Source organism: Pezoporus occidentalis, unplaced genomic scaffold, assembly GCF_034315485.1.
Source record: "Pezoporus occidentalis ecotype Australia unplaced genomic scaffold, CSIRO_AGI_Poc_V1 ctg151, whole genome shotgun sequence".
Lineage (NCBI taxonomy): Eukaryota > Metazoa > Chordata > Aves > Psittaciformes > Psittacidae > Pezoporus > Pezoporus occidentalis.
Window position 1 is genome coordinate 1,866,319 of NW_026913328.1, and position 8,927 is coordinate 1,875,245.

At 37.0% G+C, this 8,927-nt stretch overlaps 1 long non-coding RNA gene across 1 annotated transcript in view; it reads left to right on the plus strand.

Moving 5' to 3' along the window:
- Nucleotides 1–8,157, plus strand: part of LOC134159779 (uncharacterized) — a 271,155-nt gene extending 262,998 nt beyond the window's left edge. The window contains exons 3-4 of the long non-coding RNA XR_009963300.1: nt 5,754–5,868; nt 7,796–8,157. This is a non-coding gene — a long non-coding RNA (uncharacterized LOC134159779). The remainder of the gene's footprint in view (nt 1–5,753; nt 5,869–7,795) is intronic.
- Nucleotides 8,158–8,927: the final 770 nt, after the last annotated feature.

The following is an 8,927-nucleotide window of genomic DNA, read 5'->3' on the forward strand; positions in this document are numbered from 1 at the left end:
ATGACACAGCCCTGGCACCAGTATGTTAAAGACTTCAGAAGTCAAAAGTGGAGTTTAGTGAATCACAGCTTCTTAACTAGACTTTGACCTGGAATCACCCTAAGTGAAGTCAAGAGAAGACAAGGATAGAGTAGTCCCATTGCTTTCACTTGCAGATGTTCCATGCAACTGATGCAACTTGGAGTAGTCTTGAGAGTGCTGTAAATTTCATACAGGCCTTTAGGCCAATTTCTGGGCTCTGTAATCCAAAGCAAAGTGGAAGATCAGAGGCTGGGTAGCCCTCAATGGCAGGCAGCCCCAGTGACTTGCACAGGATTTGCTTGTCCTTGCGCTCTTGGCCTGGTGTTAGTGCTCTGAGCAGTAAGCTCCGTTAAGTACATATGAACTTCTCTCGGGTGATTGTTCAATAAGAAGATTAAACATGAATCCATCTTGAAGCTGTGCCATGCATCATGCAGAATTGGGGCCCGATTCAAGACTAAAGACTTTTTCTTCTATTTTCTATACCTTTATGATTCATCTGAGTTTATTTCTTTGTTCTGAAATTTGTTAAAAGAAAAAGCGCATATCAAAAGGGAAACAGGTTTCACAATGTTAGCTTTGAAGCTTGTAATCTCCCACAGAAACCTGACTGAAACTTCCAACATGTTTTGCCCCACACAGAGCAGGTGAAAACATGATTTGGAACAGTGTGACAATGGATCTCAACTCCAAATGCATCAATTAAAAAGAAAATCCTTCGGCCCACAAATTCTGCCTGTGTTCAGTTAGAATGAAAATGTAACAGAAAACTAGATGGATTAAAGAGTTCTTTTCTTCCTGTCCAGTATCCTAATTTCAATATAATGCAACTTTGTTGTTATGTTTGTACAGATCTAGTTGCTTGCTTGGTCAGGAATTTCTGTCCCAGCCTTCTTCAGCTACTAACACTGATAGTGCCTCTTGCATTCTTTTCATATTATGTATACAATGAATTTGTATTATCTATTGTTTGTTCTAAACTTCTGACTTTATTTTGCCAAGGCTATCTGGTTTTAAATTAGTAATTTTCACTCCCTCATGCAATTCTTCTAAATTATTTTTTGGAGTACTGGCTATTAATATTTTAGGTAGCTTTGATGTTTTACTTTATGGTCTTCAATTTTATTTTACATTTCACAGGTTCCTAGTTGCAAATAATCCTACAGGCAATTTTCTCACATTGCAGCCATTCCTTGAAAGATATGCTAATGTATCAAGGCACTTGCAATGCTGGGGGTTAAGTTAATCACCCAAAATGAGCCATATTACTGTCAGTGGTACATAAAGACATCCCATAGTGAATTACTAGGCAGACTAGCATTAAAGCTCCTTTATAAAATACCAGAACTTGAAGGTGTGCAGAAATAAGCATTCATTTAAGAATCTATTGAGCTAAGGAATCTGTTTTTTGTTATTTCTGGACTTGAAGGTACCAAGCAAATAGAATGTTTGTGTATCCTTTAAAAAATTTGAAATATTGTTTGACAAGCCCTTGTGAATTGAAAGAGAAAAAAAACCCTAGTAATTACTGCCTTTATGTTAATATATTTGTACAGAAAAAGGAGTTGCCTGCTCTCTGTTCTCACTAAGCAGGGTACCTAAAAAATAAACAGATTAGATTATATCATTTAGAATGAAAAATTGAATGATTCTCATACCCTTGGACTTATTTGCAAGTAACCAGAAGATATGTGCAATAGACATATATGTTAATTTATTCATTATATACTATAACGCACAATATGTGTTTAAACAGTGCTTCAAAGAGACATTTTAGGCTCCTACATAGTAAATGTTTGCCAGATATTTCTACCTGTCTCCTAGAGTTCCCAACGAAGTAAACTTCATTGGGATGTGAATGATGAGCCTTTTATCCAGAAAAATAGAGCGCTGTGCTGGAAACGTACCCCGTGCATGTAGAACTAACCAGATGCTATCAAACGAGGTGTTCCTTTGCTCCAGCTGAGCACAAAGAAACATTTAGCTAGGCAGGCTGAAGAACATAGTTAGGATCTTCTGCCAGGTCTGATTTTTGTTGGTTCCATCATGTGCAATGCATCAGCACTGTTCTGTATAGACAGCAGATTAAGGAGTTTTGGATAGTCTTAATCTGTTCTGTCAGAAGGGTACTTTCTCAGCAGACTGACTGTTAGAGAGTGGCAGAGGTACAGTTCAGTGCTGCATTTTAAAACACCAGTAGAACAGTACTTGTAATGATCTAGATTTCTGTTTCTTGTCTGGAAAAAAAAAATGAAATAAGATTTAGTTGCATTGTAATGATATTTATTTTTATGAGAACAAAATGTATTTCAAAGCAGAAAGGATAGAGAGTGTACAGGAAAAGTTTACATGGAACACTGTATTTATTTGCCATGCATATTTGATATGCGTTCATTAAATACGCAATAGAAATGTCAACATAAAGTGCTGTTTAGATCCTCCTATAAAAACAAACTGCACTGGTATTAAAGTTGGAATGCACTAATCTTTGGTTAAATACAAGCTTTATTTGCTATCCAGCAAAGAAATGTTTGGTTGAGTGTCGTTAAATAACCATATATTTAACCTAATTTAATTTGCCCTTCATTTATAAAGTCTGATAGAGTGATACTGTGTCAGTGTAAGCAGCACTTTCACATACCATCATCTGCCATTATATGGTTTTACTTTCCACTCTCACCCTTGACGTTCAATCACTAACAATTATCACCAGCCCATACCTAACTCGAAAGTATTTTTGCAGGCTTGCTGAACCATGGCAAATCCTTCTCACAAAGAGGAAAAAGCATCCATTTCTTCAAGGAATATTTTTGTATTACATACAGTCCTATGGCATAACTACAACAGATAAATCTCTTCACTAGTAACATTTGAGATAGATGCCCTCATTTGTGAGTTGGAAGTGACAATTAAATTGTAAATATTCCTAAATTAGGGTATTTTGGTTTTGGTTAGAGTTGGTTTGGTTGGGTTGGGTTTTTTCTGGTTTATCTATGCTGACTTTAAAAGTTGTTCCTTTCAAATGACTGGACTCAGGCTTTTAAACAATATTTATAATAATGGCTTACATATACTGAAAAGAGTCTTCTTCAAGGATCACTGGAAAAGTACTTTTAATCAGGATATCCAATCGGGAATGTAAAATACACCTATAACAGGATTGTCACAGAAACCTTACCTGGAGCAGCAGTTTGTAGGGAGCTTTAAATTGGGGTTGCATAAACCTGCAGCATAATATTATCTCTTCCTTATGGCCTTTGCAATTATTTCATTCTCTATAATACGATCATGAATGTTCCTACTGCCTATGTATCTACTATTTTGGGAGTTGGTTTACTACACTATACTATTAACTTAATAATAATTTTAGAAGGCGTTCCGTAGGTGTACAATTTATCTAAAAACTGTCTTTCTACAGGTCTTTCTGTAGGTTTACCCAGCAATCATTCTAGTGCCTGCAGTTTAATGCAGAGAAACCTGAGCTAGATTTAAATTTAAACCCTGGTAACAGTCTAACCAAGGCAGCACTGAGCTCAGCACAGCCAATTTACTTTGCTGAGGAGATTAGGTCATGCTGAGCTCTGCGCTGCCATAGGTGACTGCTGGCAGTACCCAGGCTCACTAGTTTAAAGCTAGTGTGAGCACCTCTGCGGTGGGCTGCAGTTGTTGCTGGTGTACTGTCACAGTACAGTGTATGCATACACATAAATCTTTGCTTTTCTGTTTCAGTGGGTGTCTGTTGAGTATGTTCCGTGTAAGAATTTCCTAATTTTCTTGCTCTGATGTTATTTTTATATTTTTATCATATCTCATCTTCTGTCTCTTCAAAACAAAATAAAACAACACAACAGCAGTTCAGTTTTTGTTTTTGCCTTTAGCCTTTTCCAGTTCTGCTGCGTGTTTCAAGTTGGAGTGACCAGAGTAAGCGTGTTACCTCCTTCCATGTGCTTCATACTGTTGTCTGCACATGCCACATGTGAATGTCTTCTTTCTAAAATAAATATCAACATGGTGCCTCCACAGACTTTAGGGAGACTTAGTTAACATGATGCCATGGTGACTGCTTCTTCTCCCTGGTGTGTCCTGGCCCAGTATCCTGAAGGATGTACTTATCACACATGTTCCAGAACTACAAAGGAGTTATAGCATACACAAGATATGCTGACAGAAATTACATTGACAAGGGTAATCAGAAATAAGTGTTGAAATAATTAAAAATATCAAGAATAACTCTCCAAATGTTGCTATGCCTTTTTTTAATCTTCTCTTCCTGTTCTCATACCTTTGTACTTTTCTACTCTGGCCATTGTGACTCTGACTCTTTGAAAATATGCTTTGATTGATACAGCATCCTCTGAGCTCATTAAAAGCACAGAAGTGATATGCATTGTTTGTGATAGAATAATGCAACATATATCTAGGTACATGAGAAATAGAAAGGAAAAGTAACACAAAATCTGTCTCATTCAACAAGTTTATTACAGTTATCTGTTTTTTTTAAATAGCTGGTGAAATAGCTACTACTCTAAAAAGGGCCAGACAGGTAGACAGTCATGCAAGTAGATCTCTGTACTTTATTGGTTTGGAGGACTGATGGAAAATTATCACACTTGGCAAAAATTCTGAACATTATGAGAGGAGAAGGCCGCAGAAGAAAAGCAGTACTGTATTTAGGGATTTCATTACATCCTTCATTAAAGATCAGAATGAAAAAACAGGGTTTTAATAATGAGGTATAATTCAAAATAATTAGGCAATTAGAATAAATGCCTCATTAAAATAATGAGATTTGCGTGCTACATAATAATGCTTGTTTTTAACTCATTCAAAAATATGGAAGTTTTGGTCAATATGTGAACTCCCAGAAATGCTCTTCTGTTAAGGGTGGCTTTTATCCTACCCCTGAGCAAGGACCAGCCTAGACTGTGTGACTTTGGTGAGCACTGCAGGCTCTCACTACTCAGAGGAACCCAGCATGTCCTTCAGTTCAGATCAGTAAGGACCATACCCCTTAGCTGTCCTGAATGGTTTTTTGGAAATAATGATGTGAATTTTGTCACTTTAAAAATGGTCTTTTGGGGGAAATACCAACAGTTAATGGGTGTTGGAATGAGAGCGACATCCTGTCCTCCAGGCTTTTTCATGAAAGAAAAGTATTTCATTGCCATTTGAAATGACCAGGGACATATATTTGTTCACATTCTCGTATCACAAACACCTAATCAAAATGGTATGAAGAGACAGGGAAAGCCATTACCAAGCTGAACCCAAATGTGCCCGGTTTCAACCTGAGAGAAATTTGTAGCCTGAAGTTATAAGCCACTGAAAATAGGTGTTTATAATGGAAGTGCCATCTTAACCTTATCTGTAGTGGCACTACTGCTTTGCTATAATATCTCTTCTCCTAGCATCTGTGAAATTGTAATCTGTCCTACGGCTGGTAACTGAGGAGATGATGAAACCCAGGGATATGCTCTGAACTACCTTAATTTATCTGTACTAGGTTTTTACTGACACATAAAAAGGGAAGGTGAGCAGGGGGTGAGGGGCTGATGTCAGACAGCTGAGTGCCTCAAACATGCTTGGTAGAAAGGGAAACAGGGCACCAGATGACTGTGCACCAGTCACCAGATTATCTTTTTATACCTCATATTTTTTTCTTTTTCTGCAGCAAGCATGGAACAAAACCTTCATGATATTTGAAGGTTTCATCTGTAATATTTGTTTTTTAGCCTAGTAGACCTGGAAGAAAGCCAGTGTAGGACATCATGGTCCTGCTAATGAAGATGTTATCTCTGGAAACTTTCTGCGTTACTCAGCATTATGCTATCCAGCTGCCAAATAGTGGTATGTGCTACACTGATTCTTTGTAATTAAAATAGCTCTTCCGTTGCTGCCTCTATCATTTAGGCATGATGAGAGAGGCCTTTAATGGTATCTTAAAAAAAGTCATGGTAAATATTTTTGATGCATAACTACCTTGTTATTTTTGTGTCCTAAATTGTGTGTTGCCTTACCTGACTTCTTTGTAAATTGGCCAGTTTTATCTTTAAGCACACAATTATCTTCAATGGTCAAAAAAATTAATTTCTTTTTCAGACTGTTATGTTTCTACCATTAGCCCACAGTAATGTTCAAGAATACAGGATCTGACTCCTTGGAAATGTTCTTACAAAAATGAACCATTTTCCCATTTGAACAAGAACACATAAATATTGGTGGTACGAGTGATGTGAGCCTTGAAAGAAGTCAGGATTTTAACTTTTGACAAAGATAGCTTTGCTTATAACTTAAGTAGTATCTCATGTCTTTAACTGGTGAGAGGACCAGATAAGGTAGAACTTCAGTCCTGCTATTAGTCTGCAGGGCTGTTCAGACAAATCTGGTAAAGCTTTGAGTTTGATTCTCTACAGGAAAAAGGAATTGGCAGAAATTTCTGTTATCCAAAATCCCTAAGAGTACTCCACTTAGTATATCTTTCTGTACCCGTATTTCATATGCATAACATGGAACTGCTAGAATGAAGGGCTGTAGGGGTCTCTTTTGTGCACTATGCAGTGCAGCATATTGGCCTCTGGCCTCATTCTCTCAGAAATTACCCTTGTTAATAATCTGCTTTATCCTTGCATTGCCTTCTGATTCTCTTACAGCTCGGTGAGTGCTCTTATTCTGGCTCATGCAGATACACAGCAGTCATCAATGATTTCTCAGCACTTCACATTATTCAGGCTTCTGCTAATTCTGGGAACTATTTGACTATAAGGGACTAAATTTGCCTGAGGGTGTGTCCTGCTTTCATCTGGGATAGAGTTAATTTTCTTCCTAGTAGCTGATACAGTGCTCTGTGAGAATGTTGATAACACATTGATGTTTTAGTTGTTCCTTAGTGCTTACTCTGATCAAGGACTTCTCAGTCTCTCATGCTCTGCCAGTGAGGAGGGGCACAAGAAGCTGGGAGGGAGCAGAAACAGGACGTCTGACCCAAACTAGCCAAAGGAGTATTTCATGCCACAGAATACCACAGAACATCATACTCAGGATATATACCAGGGAGAGCTGGCCAGGAGCTTCCAATCGATGCTCAAGAATGGACTGGGCATTGGTCAGTGGGTAGTGAGCAGTCCTACTATTCATTACTTGTGTTTCTTGAGTTTTAGTCTGTGTTCCAGACTTGGAATGTGGAGCTCTCATCTTATGTGAAAACAGCAGTTTTATTTTCTATACACAGATGAAATTTATTTTCAAGTACACTATTCCCATATTTTTTTTTCTGAAATAAGAGTATAAAAGGTTCTGAAGACCAGTATAAAAAAGGAGGAAGTATTTTGGAAAACAGGGAAAATACTAAAAGGGAGAGGGACATAAATATGAAATGTTTTCACTTTTAGGCCAAATCTAATTGTCAGGAGCATTCAACACAGAGGTTGAAATTCATTAGTTTCACAAGGATACATACAGACTCTTTCACATAATTGAGTCCTGTAACAATGTTTGCCTGGTTATCAGAAGACTGTTTCAAACTGGTTTGATTTTGCTTTTGTAGTGAAATATTATTTTTTTAAAAATTGGCATTACAATTTCAGATGCCTTTCTACAAAAAAAAAACCCCGCGATTGCCATGAAAATAATGTTTAGATGAACTGGTTGCTTATCTGAAATGTTTTTTTTTCCTAATACTTGTTAGGACACTTTAAAATAGCTGCAAAATTGCTGTAAATCTTTTTCTATACTATTTTCTACATATCCTGATACTCTTGTTCTGTCCATTATCCAGATATCCTTCATTACCAAGGCAATTCTCTGAACAGCTGCAACAATGCTGGGAAATGCCACCTGAAATTGGAAGACAATATCAAGTTTTCAGAAGAGATAATATTTTGTTTTATTAGTTTACAATAAACTGTACCATCTTCGGCAACAAATAAATGAACTTTTATTAGAGACTTTTATTACAGAGACTTTTATTAGCTGTGTGGCTGGCATGTGTTTGCATGCCTACTTTTGCAATGAGGGTCATGCTTTTTAACAGATAAGTACAGAACCTCAAGCAAACAGAAGCATGCTTCCAGGAGCATATATATATATGTGTGTGTATAAATATATGTATGTATATGTATATATTAAAAAGAAGTGCTTAAACAGAAGCACTCCTCATGTATAAAAAAGGAACACTTTTAAACAGACTTGCTGCCTTTAGGTAGACTGAACTTTTAAAGTGCAATAAAATGCAGAATTTTATCAGTACCAGTATCATCTATAAGATAGAAATGGAGAGTTAGTGCTAATTATGTGCAGAAAATAAATGAACACGTAGGTGTCCACCTCAGTGACTGAGCAGTTAATTATCTTCATCACAGATGAGGTAATTTTGCACATGTATTTGTGTTAGTACTGTAAGAGCATGTTTCATGTGCAATAACTGGGCCTAGATATCTTCCCTGTTTTCTTTTAGAGATCTTGATGCAGACTGCAGCAGCAACCAACACTGGGTAAGTCCTCTTACTGCAACCCCTCTCTCCCTTTGATATTAGAGTGTTTTCACAGAAATTTCTTGTTTGAAAGAATATTGATCATTATTTCTTGTCAGTCTGTCTCATAGTTTCTATGTACTGGTTAAGAAGATGACAGAGCTAGAGGGGTCTTCTACAACAAAAATGTGGCCAAGTTCACCTCAGTTGATTTCTATCTGAAACAAAGAAATAAACCCACCAGAGATTCAAGCAGGACAATCCTAAGAGCCTTCAAAGTAATTTGGCAGTTCAAAGTACAAAAACCTTTTGTTCTGTCTGGATAGACACAAAAATGCCTGAGATATTGAGTGTTGGTTTCTGATTAAATTCTGCAGCATTTGGTAAAATAAATCTGTCCTTTTAAAGGTAGAATATATAGTGTATAAAATTATATGT